Source organism: Rousettus aegyptiacus, unplaced genomic scaffold (genome assembly GCF_014176215.1).
Source record: "Rousettus aegyptiacus isolate mRouAeg1 unplaced genomic scaffold, mRouAeg1.p scaffold_m13_p_6, whole genome shotgun sequence".
Lineage (NCBI taxonomy): Eukaryota > Metazoa > Chordata > Mammalia > Chiroptera > Pteropodidae > Rousettus > Rousettus aegyptiacus.
This window is the reverse complement of record NW_023416309.1, coordinates 31,106,807-31,125,674: the sequence shown is the minus strand read 5'-3', so window position 1 is coordinate 31,125,674 and position 18,868 is coordinate 31,106,807. Positions and strand designations below refer to the sequence as shown.

Here is an 18,868-nt window from a genome sequence, read left to right as displayed (position 1 = left end):
GAGGAGTTTGGAATGTGTTAAGTAAAATATGGAGATCCTTTAGAAGTTTCAGGGCAGAGAGAGTGTATTATTTCATCTTTGTTTTAATGAAATAACTTTTTCAGTATGAAGAATGGATCAAAAAATAATATAAAAGAGGAAAGACCAGTTAAGGGGGCAATATTCAAAAAAAGGCCAAAACTAGTCCAGTGTAAGAATGAAAAGAAAGGGATAGAATTGAAGGAAGGCAGGAAGGAAGGAAGGAGGGAAGGAAGGAAGGAAGGAAGGAAGGAAGGAAGGAAGGAAGGAAGGAAGGAAGGAAGGAAGGGAATGATAATCAGAATAGAATGGAATAGATGAGTGCAAAGTAGAGTAGAGTAGAATAGAATAGAATAGAATAGAATAGAATAGAATAGAATAGAATAGAATAGAATAGAATAGAATAGAATAGAATAGAATAGAATAGAAGAAAGGAATTTCTTATGTAACCTTGGCTTCAGTGACTATATTTCTGATCAGTTGATGCTGATGGAAAAGCAGAGTAACAGGAGATTTTTAAAACCTAGTTACTCTCTTATCTCAATAGCTTCAAGGCTGAATAAGGACAGGACACCAGTGCAAGAAGAACATGGTATTATTGAAAACACTCTGACTCCTCCATAGCCTCTGAGTTTTTGGTGGCCAAAGAGCTGCCTGCATATCTAAGATCTGGCATGCCTCACTGAGGCAGATGTATGGTTGCAACAAAGCATTCCAGAGTGTTGAGCTAGAGAGATGAACTTGAATGCATTATTGATTACTATTGGAACTCATATATCACTAGATTAGCTTAGCATGACATTCATAAATAATAAGAACTTTAGAAAGCATTTATGTTGGTCAGGCAAACATCTAATTCAAATTGACTTAAGATAGGGAGTTTATTGGCTCATGTCACTGAAAAGTACAGGGGTCCATCTTGAAGGACTTTAAATGCCATCACAGGAACTCTGTCTTTCTCCATCTCTTAGTTCCACTTTTTTTCTGTGTTGACTTGACATCCAAGAAGATTCTCAACATGTTGCAAAAAATGCTGACACTGGGTAGAGGCTCATTCCTTTCTTTTCAGCTGCCCCAGTAGAACTGTAAAAAATATGACTTCTCTCCAGTTGAGCCATTAAAAATTAAGATTGCCTCTAATTGGGCCATCTTGGATTACCTGCCCATTCCTGAACCAATCTCTGTGCTCAGGAGGATAAATAGACTAACTGGTCAAGCCTGCTTACATGTTTAGTGTAAATCCAGGACTGGGATCAAACATAACTGGCTGTTTATTATTGAAAAGATAAAACAAGAGATGCGTTAATGCATCCAGATATTGTATAGATTGATTTGAGATCAACAAAAAATGTCTTATTGGAATCATGAAAACTATGGTAGGAGTAAGTAATAATGTAAGATCAATGATATAAGTCGTATGAATTTTTGCAGCAAAATATGGGAGATCGCTGAAGTTTTTGAACATGGTAATGCCATTTGGGTTCAAATGACACTCTAATTTCAAATAGCCAACTAAAATGCTCTTTCACAGAGAAGAAAGATTATCTGACGTGAATGTAAGGTGAGGTTAAGTAAAGAAAAGCCTCATATTTCTTTATTTACTCATTCATTTACTTACTGTGTTCTTTTTTCTACAAAAAGACATTCAAGCCATCATGGTTTACATCCAAGGGAAACATGGATTTCGCTCCCTGTATCTGAATAAAACCATGGAATAACAGACAACTAATATGTACCTTTTTCATTAAACACCAAATCTGTGTCAAGTAGTATGCTAGGAGATGTAAGTGTAAACTGAAGTTCAAGGAACTTTGAAGAAAATCCCCCCAAGAAACATAACTAGTAAGTGTTAGGGATATAGGATTCAAAGCCAGTCTGTCCAAATCCAAGTCTATGTTCTTTCCACTATTCTGGCCTGCCTTTCTACGATTGAACTTGTAAAGGGTGTTATTTCCAAGATCACTGACTAGAGTCCCAAATTTTCTCAAAAAGTTCACCATTAATGAAGTTTTTTGTCAGGAATGAGTTTCTGGTTTGCCCGAAGCAATAGCTGTTCTATATCATGGGAACTTAAAATCAGAGAGAGAGAGAGAGATACCCCCACTGTATACTACTTATATGTAATTCTGATTTTAATTAAGTGTGATGTTAGATTCCCAGAGACTTTCAGTATTTAAAAGAATACTGGAATGGGTTCTTTTTGTAAAGTAAAATTTCTTAATGTGGCTATTTTATTGTTTATTACTTAAGATAAGAATATAGCTGAGTAGCCCTAAAGCTTTATGCTCACACATTTTGAATTGTTTATAAAGTGCTATCAGTGTGCAGTTCCAGAAAAGAATAAACTGCCCAAATCTTAAATATATCATCTGAAACCTAATGTTGTTTTAAACTTTAAGCCATCTTTAACATGAAAGATGATTACTGGTTTACAGCTGGGAACATAGCTGAGTTATATCCGGTCACCTGGGGTGAGATATTTTTCTAAATCCTTCATCTATATGAGTAGCCTCCCAATTGACAATTCCGAATTCTGATGTGGTTGAATGTATTTGAGCACAGCCATTCTTGAGGCTCATAAAAGAAGCAATTAGCCTCCGACCACCTCTGACTAATACATATGGAGAGAACCCCATAAAATAAACATACTTCGAGTTATTTGCCCAGTAATGAATATTTGACCTACCCCCAGCCTTCACTAATGCCATCATAAGTGGTATTTTTAGAGCAAAGGAAATTCCATTTTGATGCACTTTAATGTTCCAAATTTTAGGAAGCAGCTTCATCATAGATATAGTCCCAAGCAGCTCTTGAGTTGGCCATTAGTCCATTAATAAAGCAATTATTTCAATCTACACAGAAAATGCAAAGGCTGCCGGGGGGGCAAGCTAAGAAGAGGGAAGAGTTACACTGTACACACTATGGAAACCAATAACTAGAACCAATAACTGAAAGAAAGGAGTGGTGATTTTCCATTATCCCTTGGCCCCGCTTCCAAAACAGCATAAAGTTATACTCTTTAAATCTGACAATGTACTGCACACCAAAAGTCTGAAAATTTTCTATATTTCCTACACAGTAGTTTTACTTTAACGAATTTATCATAAAGCAATAATCTTAGATTTGATTTAGCTACATCGAGGTTTAACTACAAGGATGTTCATCCACTATACAATTATTTCGTTAGTGAAAAATTGAAAATTTTCTATTACTGTTATAAGATATAACAGAATCAGTGGCTGAAACAACACAAATTCATTATATCACAGTTTCCTAAGTCCAGGGGGCTTAACTGGTTCTCTGCTTTAAGTCTCGCTGAACTAAAATTAAGATGTCAGCAGGGCTGCATCCCTTTGCGGAGGCTGTAGAGGAGCATAGGTTCCTGTTTCCTTGCAGTAGTAGTTCTGAGGTCTCCATTTTCTTTTTGGCTTTCAGCTGAGGGCCGGCATTCCCAGATTCCAGACACTGCCTTCATTTCTTGGTTTACGGCCCCAACCCTCCATCTTCAAAGCCAGCAGCAGTGAGGCCCGTCCTTCTCAATCACATCTCTGTTACCTGTGCTTCTGCCTCTCTCTTGCACTCGGAAGGTTCCATGTGATTACATTGGGTCCAGGCAATAAGATATTCGAAAGCTCATAATATTAATTCCATCTGTAAAATTCCTTTTGTCATGAAACTTAACATAGTCACAGATTTCAAGGATTAGAGCATTTTGATCATTGAGGGCTGACCACAATAGGGTATCAGTGCAAAAAATTGTTGAACATGCATGAATTTAAAAGGAATACAAATAAAGAAATGGTGTGGGAAAATATCTAATGGCATGGGAAAATGCTAAGTAAAATATCATACTGAAAAACATTAAAATAAAAATTTTTTTTAAAAAAACAGAACATCCAATGGTATGGATAGTTTCATCCCAATTTTATAGAGTAAAAATAATCTATAGTTTGATATGTCTAAATATCTATATCTATCTCTACATTTATTCAATATTGATATATTTATCTAGGTGGAAAGGTCCATCCAAAAACATTGAATGGTTATTTAAGTTTGGAGATTACTGGTGAATTTTTTTTAGATTAATATATATTTTTGAACTTGCCTAAATGATTAACTATATCATCTACAACACTCACACACATGCGTACACACATGCACAAATAAATTTAAAAATTAAACCTTTCTCTTAAAGTTGAATGCAGTAGATAGCCCATTGGTCAGCCAACTGACCCATCCAAAACACACAAAAAAACTGTTTCTCCTAGATACAGTGATATTCTCATTCTCATGGGACTGAACTCAGTTCCCACATGACAACCCCAATCCCAGGTAGCCTGTCCTAATTCCGAGAAATCCAATATCTTTAGCCCAGCAGCCCAATGGCTTCTAAACCAAGTTATAAGAGAAGAACCTCACTGACTTTCTACAGCTGCAATAATGTATTGTTGTTTAATGTCATCTCTGAGAAATTTTTTGACATGGTGCAGCCTGAAACATCCATATGTCAAAGTTGGGTTTGGTTTAAATTTCAGATAGCTAAAAATAAGTCTTTCTCCTCCTTTTGGTTTTAAAGTATAAGCAGATCTAGCTTTTGATGTACAAAGCTTATAAACGAAACAATTTGCTGTCTCCACCCAAAGACAGCTAATGCAACTCCAGAAAGCAGGGTCTATGTTTAACAGTTTACTCTACATTCTAACTGTGGTTTCCGTAAGAACATACTGTATACAAACTTTGTTCCTAAGGTTATTTCTGTTGGTGCCAAATTGACTTCAATTCACAAAAATCATGTGGTGCATTCCCATGTAGTTTGGAAGTTTTGTTCTAAAGAAAACAGAAGATTCTTTTCCCTTCAGCAACCATTTCTATTTATGGAAGACCCACTTCCACCCTGGGGATCATACTTAGAATCAGTCACCAAATGTGAGCTTCATTCTTCCAAGACCTAGCAGGCTTTTACCCCTACCTACAACTATGTCCTACCAGTTGAAGAATGGTGGACATCTTATAGTATTATGTTTTAAAAGTACAAGATCTCTTACCAAAATCCAGGGGTAAGAAAATCCTTGGGTCTAAATCTTTTCTCTAAGCTTTAACTACCTGTATTACCAGGGGCCAGGGCCATTTATTCTGTGCGCCCCAATTTGTAAAATGAATATAATAATATTACCTACATCCTAGGACTGTCATGAGGTTTAAATGAATGAAACATATAAAGCTATAAACATATAAAACATTTTCTGGTATATAGTACTAATAGCATTTGTAAGATAATAACCATGTAAATAAGACAGTAGTACTATTTAGGATATTATTGACCATTAGAGAGAGAAAGGAAGAGAGAGAGAGAAAGGGAGAGATGGAGAGATGGAGAGACGGAGAGACAGAGAGAGACAGAGCGAGACAGAGAGAGAGACAGAGAGACAGAGAGAGACAGAAAGAGAGAGAGAGATTCTTTAAGAGAATCATGACCATTTCCAGAGGGGAAGAAGCTAAAGTCCTGCTAACTAGCAGGCACCTTCCTGCCTCAGTGCAGCCCACCCTGATCGCCCAATTCAAAATCATACCACCTCCAATGTGGCACTCCCCATTCCCCTTACCTATGTTCTTTTCTTCTGCACATTTAATATTTTACGTAATTTATTTATTGTGTTTAATGTTATGTAAGCTCCAGGAGAGCAAAGGTTTTTGTCTGTTTCTTGCTGCTACAGCCTCAGCACTAAACTTATAATTGATGCTCTAAAAATGGGGGAGGGGTTGAAAAGCTTAAACTCAGAGCTCTCTATACAACTTGTTGAAAATCCCAAGAGGAGTCCTACATCCTGTGAGCCTCTCCCCCGACAGGTCTGCAGTGAAATTTCTAAAGAGAGCAAGTGAGGCAGAGTGGTGATTGGATGTGGGAAGACCACACTCCAGTTCCATTGCTGCCCCTAACCACCAGGTCACTTCAGCTTTCCTTGAATCAGGTCAAGGCCCATGTAGATGTAAAACATCCATGTTTCTGTGAGTAGAATGGGGGAATAAGCAATTAGGTTAGCATTTATTTAATGCCCACACGCTCAGACTGCTTCAGTTGCCCTTAGCAAAGCTTTGGATAGAGCCTGACCAGAGGCAGCAAAGCAAACTACATTTTCCATTTTAGTTGAGGCTAGAGAATCCTGGTGACTTACATAGAAAGACTGCACCGGAGGAGAGAAAAAGCAATTAAGGGGATTGTTCTATAAACTATATAAATGTCTAACCCATGTGTTGTATACTTGAAACTAATAATGAAATAAATTTTTTTAAAAATTCTGCTCCAAGAATCGGAAGAAATGTTAATTATTGTTTTATATAAAATCTTTCAAAAAACCCATAATGGAACTTACTCAATTTAGTCCAATGATTGACAAATTTAGAAATAAAATATCTTTTGCATTTCTCTTTGTTTAAAATCTATTGAATAAAGTTTTCTGTTAGGGGAAAAAAAAATGTGTTTTGCATTTCTTCTTCTCCCTAACAGAAGTAAAGTATTGGTTTACAAGCAATAGCGTCAGAAAGGGGCCCGATGACACTTGGCATACGAAAATCACCACATATTTGGGCAGAGAATGAGGTTCACATGGCCACCTAGCCAGCTCTCCCGCGCTGTGGCAATATTAGCATTTCCACTTCCTGTGTAGGTGTTCTGGTCTGTTCTGGGAAATAGAAGGCCCACAGGAGATCGATCTAGATCTTATCTTTTCTCCTCATCTTCCCCTTGAGATATAGATAAGATTTGGCTTGAACCCCAAATGCAGACGCCCTCCACAAGATTTCTGTGAATTTATGGGTTGGGCATGCTTTTGGTTACCACATATTATTTAGAGTCCATTTGAAGCTGCTATGATAAAGGGACTCAAAACAACAGTGGCTTAAACAAGATAGAAGTTTATTCTCTCTCATGTAATGGTCCAGAGGTTACCAGAATAAGGAAGGTAAAGTTACTCTGCCATCTTTAACTCACATGCCTGAGTTTAAGGTGAGTGGTCTAGCTCCTGCCACCACACCTGCAGGAAGGAGAAAATGACAAGCAGAGCTCATGCTCATGCCTTACAAAGACACAATGCAGAAGTGGCACCCCTCATGTCTGCTCGATTTCACTGCCTAGAACCTATCACGGTGCACAGCAAGCTTCGAAAGAGGCTTGGAATTGAAGTCATTACCTGGGCTGTCATAAGTCTAACCACAAAAACAAACTTCTATCAGTAAAGCAGGGAAAAGAATGATGGAGGACAACCAGCAATCTGGGCCACAGTCCCCCTGTCTAGCCACTCAAATATCCACTTATACTATTCTTCCCACAAATAGTTCGGAACATACTTTCCCCATCCTTAAGAGATTCAACTCGATGCTCCGTCTAGTTATTGAATCTACCTCCAAGTCTGGGCTCTCCAAAATGGAGCAATCTTTCCTCTCATCTAGATGTAGCTTCCCAAGGTCTGGCGGAATGTTATCTGTTCCTTTTGCATACATGCACACTCCCTGTATACAGTGATAAAGTAGAAACAAATGAACTGCAATTTAAAACTCCCATTAGGAAAAGAGAAAATGGAAAAACACAGCAGTCACTTGTCCATAGCAATTACCAAAGTTCTCCTCCCCTGACTGAATAAATTTCCTTGATTTGATCCTGCTTCTGCCTGCTAAGTTCTTCTTTCTCCATTATCCTCACTTGTCACATCTGAAGTTAATGTTGTAGGGCAGGCCTTCTTTGGAGATGTGCAGCTTTTGTAATACACTTCCTGCTTGGGGCATATTTGGGAGATTAGAGTTGTTTTAGGAATGGAAGAATTACAGGCTTCTGGCTATGTGGTTCCAGGTAATCCCATGTATACATAACTACAGCCAAAGAGTTCATCCAAACAGAGTTGTGTGTTTTTTAACTGATTTTATATTTATTCATCTTTGTGCTCCGCCCATCACACTCTCTCTCTCTCTTTCTCTCTCTCTCTCTCTCTCTCTCTCTCTCTCTCTCTCTCTCTCTCTCAAGTAGCTCCCTTGGGATCATCTGAAACAGTAGTTTAAGTGGGAAGGCAACACCTTTAATCTGATTTTTGCTTCTAAATTAGCTCCCACTATCTGGACCAGAAGTCTTATTGGGAAGTGATTGGGGAAGACTTCAGGCTATATTATCATCTGTTAGAGGTGTCCCTTTAGAATATGAGTCACTTTTGTAATTAGCCAGAGGTCGTCAATCTAACAATGACAAGCGGTTTCTAGAACAAATCAACATTCTGAGTTTTCTCAAACAGTTTAACTAAAGTTTCTGAATCTAGCACCATTCATTTTGTTTTCTGGGTTTCATTACAGATAACTTTTTTCAAATATTTTGCCATGGCATAACAAGAATCACCAGATTTCCACTTTGCAATGTTTTTCTTTGCCTCCTGCTACTTAACCACTAAGCCGCTTATTTTCAGTTTTGTTATGGCAGCACCTAACTTCTAATAGCAAATTCTGTGTTAGGTAGAATATGGCATAAGATGTCACCACAACAAAATCCAAAGTGCAGTGACAAAATAATGATATTTCAATGATTTTAAAATACAGAGTTTTTATTTTTAAATAATTCGGAAATATGAATGTATCTTATAATCAATAGCATCTTAGCATCTTGTCATGTGTGTTAATTGGCTATGTGTTTTTTTTTTCTTGAGATTATGTAGCATAATGGTGCTTTTACAATATATGACACCTCGGGTTGGATTTTTCTCTCATATTATAGTCTAAACATTGACTATCCAGGACTGGGAGGGCAGCTCTACCATCTTCAACATGTGACTCCCATATTTGGGTCCAAGGTGGCTGCTCCCACTCCTCCATCATTACTAGCCAGCAAAAATGAAGAAAGAGTCAGGGAAGTGTATGTTGATTTCTTTTAAGAGCACAACCTAGAATACATATTTCTACCACATCTATTAGCCATCTTAAATCACATGTTCACACATAACTTCAGGAAAGACTTAGAAATGTAGTCCACCTGGACAATGTTCTCAGCTAAAACTCAGCAGGTTTTTTTTTTCTTTTATGATAGAAAAGAGAAAGAATGGATATTAAGAATTACGTTGGGCAATAAGCACACAATGCAATATATATAGGCCTTACTGTTGAATTGGACACCTGAAACTTACTAAATTTCGTTAACCAATGTCACTATAATAATAACAAAAAAAAAGAATTAACTAACAGCCTTTACCATACCCTCTGCCTGCCTCCCAATTCCTGTTTCCTCAGCTAATGCAGTGTCAAACCCAATCAGTTCCTTGATCTCCCCAGATTAATTCACTCAGGCAATTTGCATTGGTAGAGGTTCGCTTTTTTTATTTTTATTTTTATTTATTTATTTTTATTTTTTGTTAGAGATTGACTTTACTGAAGCCATGGCTTTGAGGAGACAAGACTTTGATCACGAAAATAGAAGCAACTTCATGTTGAATAGTTGACATCTCTGTTCTTGACCTTCTGCCACCCAACACCTGTAGTGCCTGGACCTTTTTCAATCTCATTATCTCATTGTCTTATTTTACTCCTTACCCTCTCTGCTCTCTCCTCTCTCACTACTCGCTCCCCTTTTTTCAGCCCATATCCAATACAGAACAGGTTTGCCTCTTCACTTTCCTTTAACTCTGTTAACTTATGTCTTCAGAGTCCTATTTTTTTTATCACTTACAGCTTTTCAAGGACTTTTCCTGAATAAAGGTAGATACCTTCCCTTAAAGAAATTTTGATGATAAAGTTAACTGTAAAAACAATAATATTATCATGCCGCTTCAGAAGACCATCAGGATTCCCAGGAAAGAGTATAGAAGTCAAATTCAAATGCTTAAATTTAACCACATGTCGCTTGACAGAAATCTAACATGGAGAAACTATGATTCAGCAAATCCATAGAACTGAGCATTGTCTTAACACTCTGCGAGTCATTTTGAGAACAAGTCCATAAAATATTTATTTTCTGCCTTGTTAACCCTCTAACAATATAATTTTCTGTATTTGCCTACCAGTTTCCTCACTAAAGTCTCTAACAATATTAGCACCATCCACATATCAATGAAAGTATCTGCTCAGTTGTAAAATCCATATAGCTTTTCCTTAGATGCCAGTAATTAGGTATCGATGAGCTCCCATATTCAGAAGGCAGGCATTTATCTTTCCCCTCATCTCTGTAGAGTTTATGCTCTCTATTCATATTCTCTTTTCATGCCTGGGTATCTGCTATTTATATTCTTTTTCTCCACATTTTATTTGAACCGAAAACATGCCCATCAGTGCTCTCATTAATAAGCACAAGATCCGTCCAGCATGGGGGCCTGATACCATCCATGATTTCCATCCAGTTTTCCCGGCATCTGTGGCTCACTACCATGCTTGGAAGTTCCAAGTGGGACAGATTTCAGACTCTGCCAGTATCCTGGCACAGATGTGGTGGATTTTAGCGTGCCTCCAACAGTGATGTGTAACTCTGGGTATCTGAAGGGTAGTGTGTGTCTGGTGGCCTTGTGCCACTCATTGTCAGCCTTCAGGTTTGGGTCAATTCCTTTAAGTTTGGGTCAGTTCCTGTAATGGCTGAATCACGCTAGCAACAATCCCTTTTAATAATCCCTAGACTTTTAGATTTTGCTTTCATTGAATTATATGTGAATGCCTCATATGGTCAAGAGAAGGAAACTCTGCATGCCTATATTTAAATGCTACAAGTAATTCCCGCTCACTCTAACTCTATCCAGATGTGGATATTCTGTGCCCATGTAAATTAGATGGCTTTCTTTCTTTTCGGCCTTGTCGAGAATCTGCACTCTGACTCGCACCAAAAAAGAAAAAAAAAAAAAAAATGGAAAGAATGTGTGGCAACTATACACAAGACAAGCTATTTTAATAGTAGAAGCTCTGTTAAAGAGAAAATCGGTGCTTTTGTGCTGCAAACAACAGCATTTGCATTTCGAGGGGCTAGACACTATGGCTCAGTAAGAACCAGGCCAAGGACGGCCTTTCGTCCTGGATGGCAACTGTTCCCATAGTTGGATTTCTGGTTTGGGTTCTAAGTATTCTTGACTAGGAGCCACATCTGTTCTCTGCCCCCAGACTTGCTGCGGTGACTTTCTAAAAGGGAAGAATTATTCTGAGATAATGGGCCCTCTGTAGTGCCTACAGCATTTTCCATTCTATTCCTCTTTCTCTCAAGTAGTGATCTGCACTCAGGCAAATGTGGGCACCAAAAACTCTCAACACAAAAAGCAATTCACATGGCTCATCATGTTTTGTGTTCCACAAAGTGTCTCATTTAAAGCACATCCCACTAAAGGCCTGTTTCACTAAATTGGGCTCTTACACAATGAAAAAACTAAAGAAGAGAAGGGGGGAAAGGCAACCCATCTCTTCTTTGCTATTCTTTGCTTGTTTCCTGACTGACAGAATTGAATTAATCTTCAGTCTACCTTCATTTCACCCCAAACTCACCATTTCTTCTTTGAGACTGTAGTGGGGAGAAGACCCACAGATGGTGGAGGTATCTTTAGCACCAAAAGTAATGATGCTGCCTTTTCACAGGATGGCATCGGAGTCACTCTCTGAGGCTCACCCCAACCCTGCTAGAAACCCACCCCCTCACCTCCTTCTCAGACTCTGCCCCAGTCACAGTCCATGTCATTTGACATGTGTGTTTATTTACCCTTAACTAAATGTAAGGCTGAGAAATAAAATTCAGAATAAATAGAATAAATCACCACTGAGACTTATGTGCGATGGACCATAAATACTTTAGAATAAGAAAACCACATTCCACTGACCAGGTTCTTAGCATTTACAGAGTGCCTTCTTAGGCAATATCATGTTTGATCCTCACAGCAATTCCGGGAGGTAGGCGGGCAAGCTTGCTACTCAGATTTTCCAGACAAGGAAAATGAAACACAAGGAGGAGCGTTAACTTCCCAAGATCTCAGAGCTCATAACAGGAGGAAGGAAGGAACTCAACTTAGGGCCTCTGGTTTCCAACCCAAAATTATTTTCATCACATTTTAACCAAACCCTCCAGACTCACTATCTCTACCTACTGATTGTCTAACTTGTTAGTCTCACAAAGGTGAGAATTTCAGGCCTGGCATTGATATGAGAATAGGGCAACTGACTGTCCCGGTTTGCCTGGAATTCTTAGTGCTACAGCTGGTCGACCTAGCAGGCAGCACTTTCAGGGAAGGAGAGCCTGTTAATAGCCATGCCCCACCTCAGTCAGCATGCACCTTTCTCAGGCAAGGTGTGCTCTTTCCAGAGAGCATCTTTAGAAAACGCTTTCAGAAAGATGAAATCCGAAGGGCCTGATCTTTTCATGAGACATGCAAGAACTCTTCAGCAGCCCTCTCCTATGATGACAGACTGATTAAAGGAACAACGACTCTGCTCCTCAGAGTGTGTCCAGGACTGATAGTCCTGAAGCCATCTTTCCCAGGTAGTCAGAGAATAGCTCTCCCACCTGGCTGGACTGAAGCCCTGTGAAACTGTGTGGCCACTGGGAGGGTGACAGTTTGAGTAGGAAAGAGAAAAATAAGAGACTTGTTTGTGAGATTTTCCCCCAGTGACCTGGAGGTCTTGGGGGTTGTTTGTTTTGATGATTGAGTTACTCCACCAAAGAGAGGTATGATGCTGACATTTAAATAACTTCTGTGCACTGGATACCCTCCTGCTCAGAACAAAACAGAGCCTCTATTATCTATGCTTTTGCTGCTAAAACAAGCCTGGGCCCCTCACTGTATATCAGGACAAATGCAGCAATGTGTATCAAAATCTTTAAAAATGTTCATAACCTTGGGCCCAGAAATTTTCTTTGAGGAATTAATCAGGGATACATAGATTAATATTAATTATAATAAGTTCATCATCTCAGGGCTATCATCTTGGCATGCTGTATTTATTACTGGGTGCTCAGAAGCTCTTTAACAGAGCTTTTGTATTTATTACTGAGATCATCTGAAGCACTGGTAAGACTGACTGCAAGACAACTTGAGCAGTGTTCATTGAGGTTTAGAAAGAACAGGGCTTGACCAGGGCACTGGTAGCGTGGTTCAGAAGTCCATGTCCAGGTTGCAGATAGCAAGAAAGGTGAGTGAATGCCTGAAAAGCATTCTGGGAAGTAGTTGAGCCACAGGAAGGAAACCAGGCATATCAAGTTTATTCCAGTAATAAAGGCTTGGACCTTGGAGGGGTGTAGAGATGCCAAGGCAGAATGAAGATTATTCTCTAGCATCTCCCCTACCCATGCCCTAAAGGCATGTCTGAGGGCTAAAAAGAGGGAGGACTAGAAGTGGAAAACTGAAAGAGTAATTTTGTTAAACTGGGGCCCAAGAGACACTGGTTCCCAAGACACTCTGGGGCCCAAGAGACACTGCCTTGGGAACCTTTCAGGAAAAGCCAAGGCACGTGAATGAGAGAGCTGTTCGTCCCACTCTGCCACAAGATCCTGCCCAGCTTTTGCACCAAGGGGACCCCAAACAGCAACTGGCCAAGAAATACTGTTCCTGGAGCAGTGGGAGATGCTGCAATTTTTTCTGTTTTGGGTTTTTTTTTTAATGCCTACAGTACCCAGTATTCCTAGGTGGTCTCACATCCAAGTACTAACCAGGCCCAACCCTGCTTAGCTTCCAAGAGAAGATGAGGGCACATTCAGGGTGGCGTGGCCATAGATGAGATGCTGTAGTCCTGCTCAAGCCATGTAGAGGGGCCATAAATGACCAAGGCAGCTGAGCATCAAAAAAGACTGAGAGATGGACATAGGTGAATCAGCTTCCAGGGTTGCAGAGATAATCTTGGGGACCTTGAGAGATGGGGTTGGTGTCAGGTAATTAGAATTAAACATCATAATTTATAATACATTATACCAAATGTCCAACATAAGAGATGGTTTATAGAAGGGAAGACATGGCCATCTCAGGAAATATTATGTAGGCATTAAAAATGGTCTGTTAGTACGATATGTAATTATAGAAAATGATTATGATATATTAAGTTTATTAAAATGTTTGTAATACTTACGTGTATATAAGCTATATGTGTGCATGTGTGTGTGTGTCTGTGTGCATATCTCACATATAGACGCAGATGTCCCAGACCTTACCAGACAAATAAAAGTAATTATCATCATCAAATTTATTTCATTATCTCCCCTATCAGAGTCTAAGTTCCTTAAGAAAAAGAACCTTCACTACCTTGTTCACCTTCACATTCTTATAACCCAGAAGACTACCTAGTTCATAGTATGTATTTGATAAATATTTATCAGATCAATAGATGGCTGTAGCAACCCACCGTTATCAAGATAATTCTAGACATTAGGCCCTCTCAAAATATTCCTCAGTAATTTTGGGAAGTCTCCAAAGGAGTCAGCTTCAACATCCTCCCTGTTCTTTCTCCATGGTCAATTAGTCCACGTCCTCTGACCATGAAATGTCACTATTACTATTGCCTACAGTCAAAATCTTGACATCTGTACCAAGGGTTCTCTTCTAATCCTTGGAGTGTCAAAATGCTGGGTTTGATTCAGAGCTTAGAAAAATGAAACACACTTTGTCACTAGAACCCAAAGCAGCTCTGCTTGGCCCAGAGGCTGGTAGTCTTCTTGAACAGTGATTTGAGGCCTTCATGCCTCTAACCATAAAAGTTAAAGTCTAATAAAAGACTTGGGTAAAGATAAGACACTATACTATTCACACTAGCTTTTCTGCTCTCCTTATTAATCCAAACTCTCCTCTTCATCAATAATAAAACTCTCCTCACATTATAATATGCAAACAGATTCCAAGAGAAAGGAAAAGTGAGAACATATTTTAGCACTAACTGCATCTGGCCTCAACTCAGCCAGTCAAATATGCATTAAGGTGAGATAGAAGAGTTAGAGTTAGAGATGTTAGTGTTCCAATGGGACCATAAACAATTCTCTTTCCTGCTGAGTTCTGAACCAGGTTAGAGACAACCCAGAAAAGGAAGGCAGATGAAGACCCAGCTATCATCTCCATTGCTGCAAGGCTGATCAATAACTAATTCTCATATATTATGACTTACATCTGCAGGTAAACAAATTTCCTAATCTTCAACTCCTAGTAGCCAGATTTAACATCCCAGCTTCTCCAGAGACCTACCATAAACCTACCACTGAGCTTCCTGTATGAATGAGAGCAACTGGAGCCACAAGCCCTTGTCAGGAACACCCTCCAGTAAGCAAAAAGATGGAGGACCTGGGCTATTCATAACTAGTTCTTCTCTCAAACTTACCAATTCAGGAAAGTTAGGATAAGAGTCTGGAAATATTGTGGTTAGAGTGTGTTCCTTAATATGGAAAGAAACACCAGAAATGGAAAATAAATTTCCCCTTAATAACAAAGATAGAGACAGAGCTACATGAAGGATCAAGACCCTGGGTGGTAAAATTATGGGTAATTTCTATTTTCTTCCATAAATACATGGAAATGTGTGTGTGGTGTAATTTTCCATATTTTTCTCTAAGTATGTAACATATTTGAAATCAAATTGGAAAAGAAAAGTGATTATTCAGGGTTATATTTCAAATAAAACAAACAAAGGCAAAAAAAAAAGAAAAAAAATCACAGTCATCTTAGCTCCTGGCTGGGAGACTGAAACACCTTGACACTTGATGGCACCACACCTGGGTTCATGGCCCAGTTTTATTACAGAAATGGACTCTAGGCCTCCAGCTCAGGGAAGAAAGAGGCTCAGAAATTTGCAGGCTAAGGACTAGAAAGCCCACAAGAATATGCTCATTTGAGGCTCATCAAAGACATGACAAGGGTCCATTGACCCCTTGTAGCCAGTTTGGAGATTCCAAAGAGAAGAAAAGGTTGGCCAGACTGTCAATCTATATGGATGTGATTCTAGGGTATGAAAGCCTGGTGGTGCTGCTGGTGGACTGAGGGGAAGAACCTGAAACAACGTCTCAGAATCACAGCAGATCAGAGCTGGGAAAATCATTGGGGAAAGCTGAGAATCTGATGTTCAGCCTTCTAAATTTACTGTTAAAGAAAGAGAAAATGGAGAGCTCAGCGATTTGATGCGGATTCCACAATTCTTTGGTGACATCATGGCATCTTCGACTTCTATTCATTTTTTTTCAGTTAGAAATTATAAGTGCCATGTGGCAAGAGTGAAATAATTGAAACTGTAAAAATTGAATTGTAAGAAAGTTGTCTGGCTTTAAGAAAACTCCTCGTCATAAATACAACCAGGTAGCAATGCAGGACCTACTCTCACCATGAGGAGAGCCAAGGAGTAAAAAGTTGCCGCCATTTCCCAAAGTGTGATCAGTGGGGCTCTAGATCCATGGGATAGCAATGATATGATATGGGAAAGCAAGGATAGCACATCATTTTGAGACATACTGGGTTAACCAATGTTTTAAATGATTTGAGTGCTAACGTATTTGTGAATTTGTATTTCAAACACTTTCAACCGTAGAAACTTTACTCATCTTGCAGGACTAATGTTGTACAGATGTAATTTGATAATGTCAGAATAGCAGGTCACCATGTTAGGCAAAATCTATTATTTATTCATAGTAACCACGCCTAGGTTGTCCAGGGCTGTGCCCTTTTACACAGACCTGAATCCTTCCTATGATAGTTAAAAATTCTACTCAGGAATGTTCTCATCTAGTTATCTTCTATTTGGGAACCACATGTCTATTTATTTTCATTTTTCTAATTTTCTTATTCCATTATCAGTAGTTCAAAAATAATTTTAACTGTAAGAGATACAATAAAATATCTTTCTAAAATTCCAGCATTATTTTGGTCATACGTTTCTCTTTTGATAGGCTATAGAACTATGCTAAAAAAGGTCCCTCTAAAATCAGTAACGTCTGACAGAGATCCTAGGCAGGAAACAAATCAAACAATCTTAGTTTGAATAATATCTGTTCAATCACTTCTAAAATGAGAAGACTGCAAAAATTAACACTGTGCTATTGATTTTACGGTTTTGGTCACTTTTATATTTAAAAAAAAATAGGTTTCTTTGTCCAATTGGAGTTTAAACAGACACCTATGGTTGGGATGAACTATGGAGACTTTAAACATCACTCTATATAGAGAGAAGTAGTGGCATATTAAACGCTATATGTAGATATACAATCTTGTGGGTAGATCTTACCATGAATGGGCTGTTTTCTTAGCAGTTCCTAAATAAATTAGAAATTGGATAAATTATCATTAGGTTCTGCAGAGTCAACAGATAAATCCAGATACAAAGAAAAGTCAAAACCAAAAGATAAAACATATGCACAAGGTAGAAAAACTTGGTCAAGAATAAAGAGTGAGTGTCACTGGGACCACTTAACAGCAAAAATTCTTTGTTTCAAACCTTTTTCAAGGTATGAGAATATTCATGACGAATGTGACTAAAAATATGTAGCAGCCTTGCCAAAGTTCTTTAAAGTCATCCAAACTGTCAGAGTGTGTCATTCCTAGTGAAGACAATTTACAACTTAGAACATATAATCTTTCATGTAAAATCTATTTCTCCCTGGAAGAAAATACCATAATCCCCGCCCCCAAACTAAATTGCCAACTATTGGTCACCAGTAGGAGATTCTTATGGTCATCAGTAGGAAAATATTGGTCTTCATGGTCTAAAAAACTTCTGTTTCATAAACAGGAGCCTGTCTTAACAAATACTTTCTCAAGAGGCCATAATTAAAGAAATATTTATCCTTAAAAGTAGAAATGTCAATAGAAGCATAATAGATTAATTTCTTAAACTCTTCTTTCCTGCTGTGAAAGTTAGTCTGTGTTTGCTTTTCAGAAAGGATTTTGATTTCGCCCAGGTCTGGAGCAGAGTCTGCACTGCAAAGAGGGTTGGAGGTGGTGGCTGCTTAAAAACTATAGGTTGGAATAATAGCTATAATGGAAGAGAGCACTAGAAGAGGAACAGAAGGGAGGGAGGAGATAAGAAAGGGGATCGAATTCAATCCATGTCTCCTTGTTCTTCTATACCCTCTTCCGCATTTGGGCTACATTCTCAGATTCTAGACGTTTGCTGAATTTCAAGCCCTGATCCCTTTCCACAGTCACAGATATTTTTTTAATTAACTATAAAATGGCAACACTGCTTTATAGCAGATATTTCATATAAGATTAGGTACATTCATGTATGAAATTTTGAGAGTCAGACACACACACATACACACAACACACACAATCAGAAGAATAAAGAGAGAGGAAGCAGAATGAGAAAACCTGCCAATAGCTCAGCCAAAGCCTTCTAAATTTAAAAAAAAAAAAAAAAAAAAAAAATGGAGGGAATGAACCTCTGCAGCAAAGAGGGGCAGGAGAGGTTTGGAGATCCACCTGAGATCAGCTGAGCTGGAGGAACTTCAAGCAAGTCCTCAGACCTCAGAGCTCTCAGACTTCAGAGAGCAGATTTGGCTTTGGCCATGATAACACAGGGCACAGGAGTGAAGCCGGTAAAACGGGAACAGGCAGGGATCTATTCTGTGGGAAAACTGGTGGACAAATTCACCTGGGAGTGACCCATGGGGACTGCTAAGATGTTCATCTGTCATGGGAGGAACATGAAAAAGGCCAAGGTTTAGCAAGCAAACATGAGCTCCTATGAGCGTGAAAGGGCTAAAATAAGGGAGAGGGCCGAGAGAGAGAGACAGAGACAGAGACAGAGACAGAGACAGAGACAGAGAGACAGAGACAGAAAGACAGAGACAGAGAGACAGAGAGCGGAAGGAAGGAGAAAAAGCAGAATATAGGCCTGGTAGAGAACAAAAGATACATTTGGAAGGAAGGGGCTCAAGTGTTCTGACTTTGGGGCCCCCTGG

General features: G+C 38.9%; 1 long non-coding RNA gene across 2 annotated transcripts in view; it reads right to left on the bottom strand.

Annotated features, from left to right (window-relative positions):
- LOC107501767 overlaps positions 1 to 18,868 on the bottom strand; it is a 95,943-nt gene that overhangs the window by 9,376 nt on the left and 67,699 nt on the right. The window lies entirely within an intron of this gene.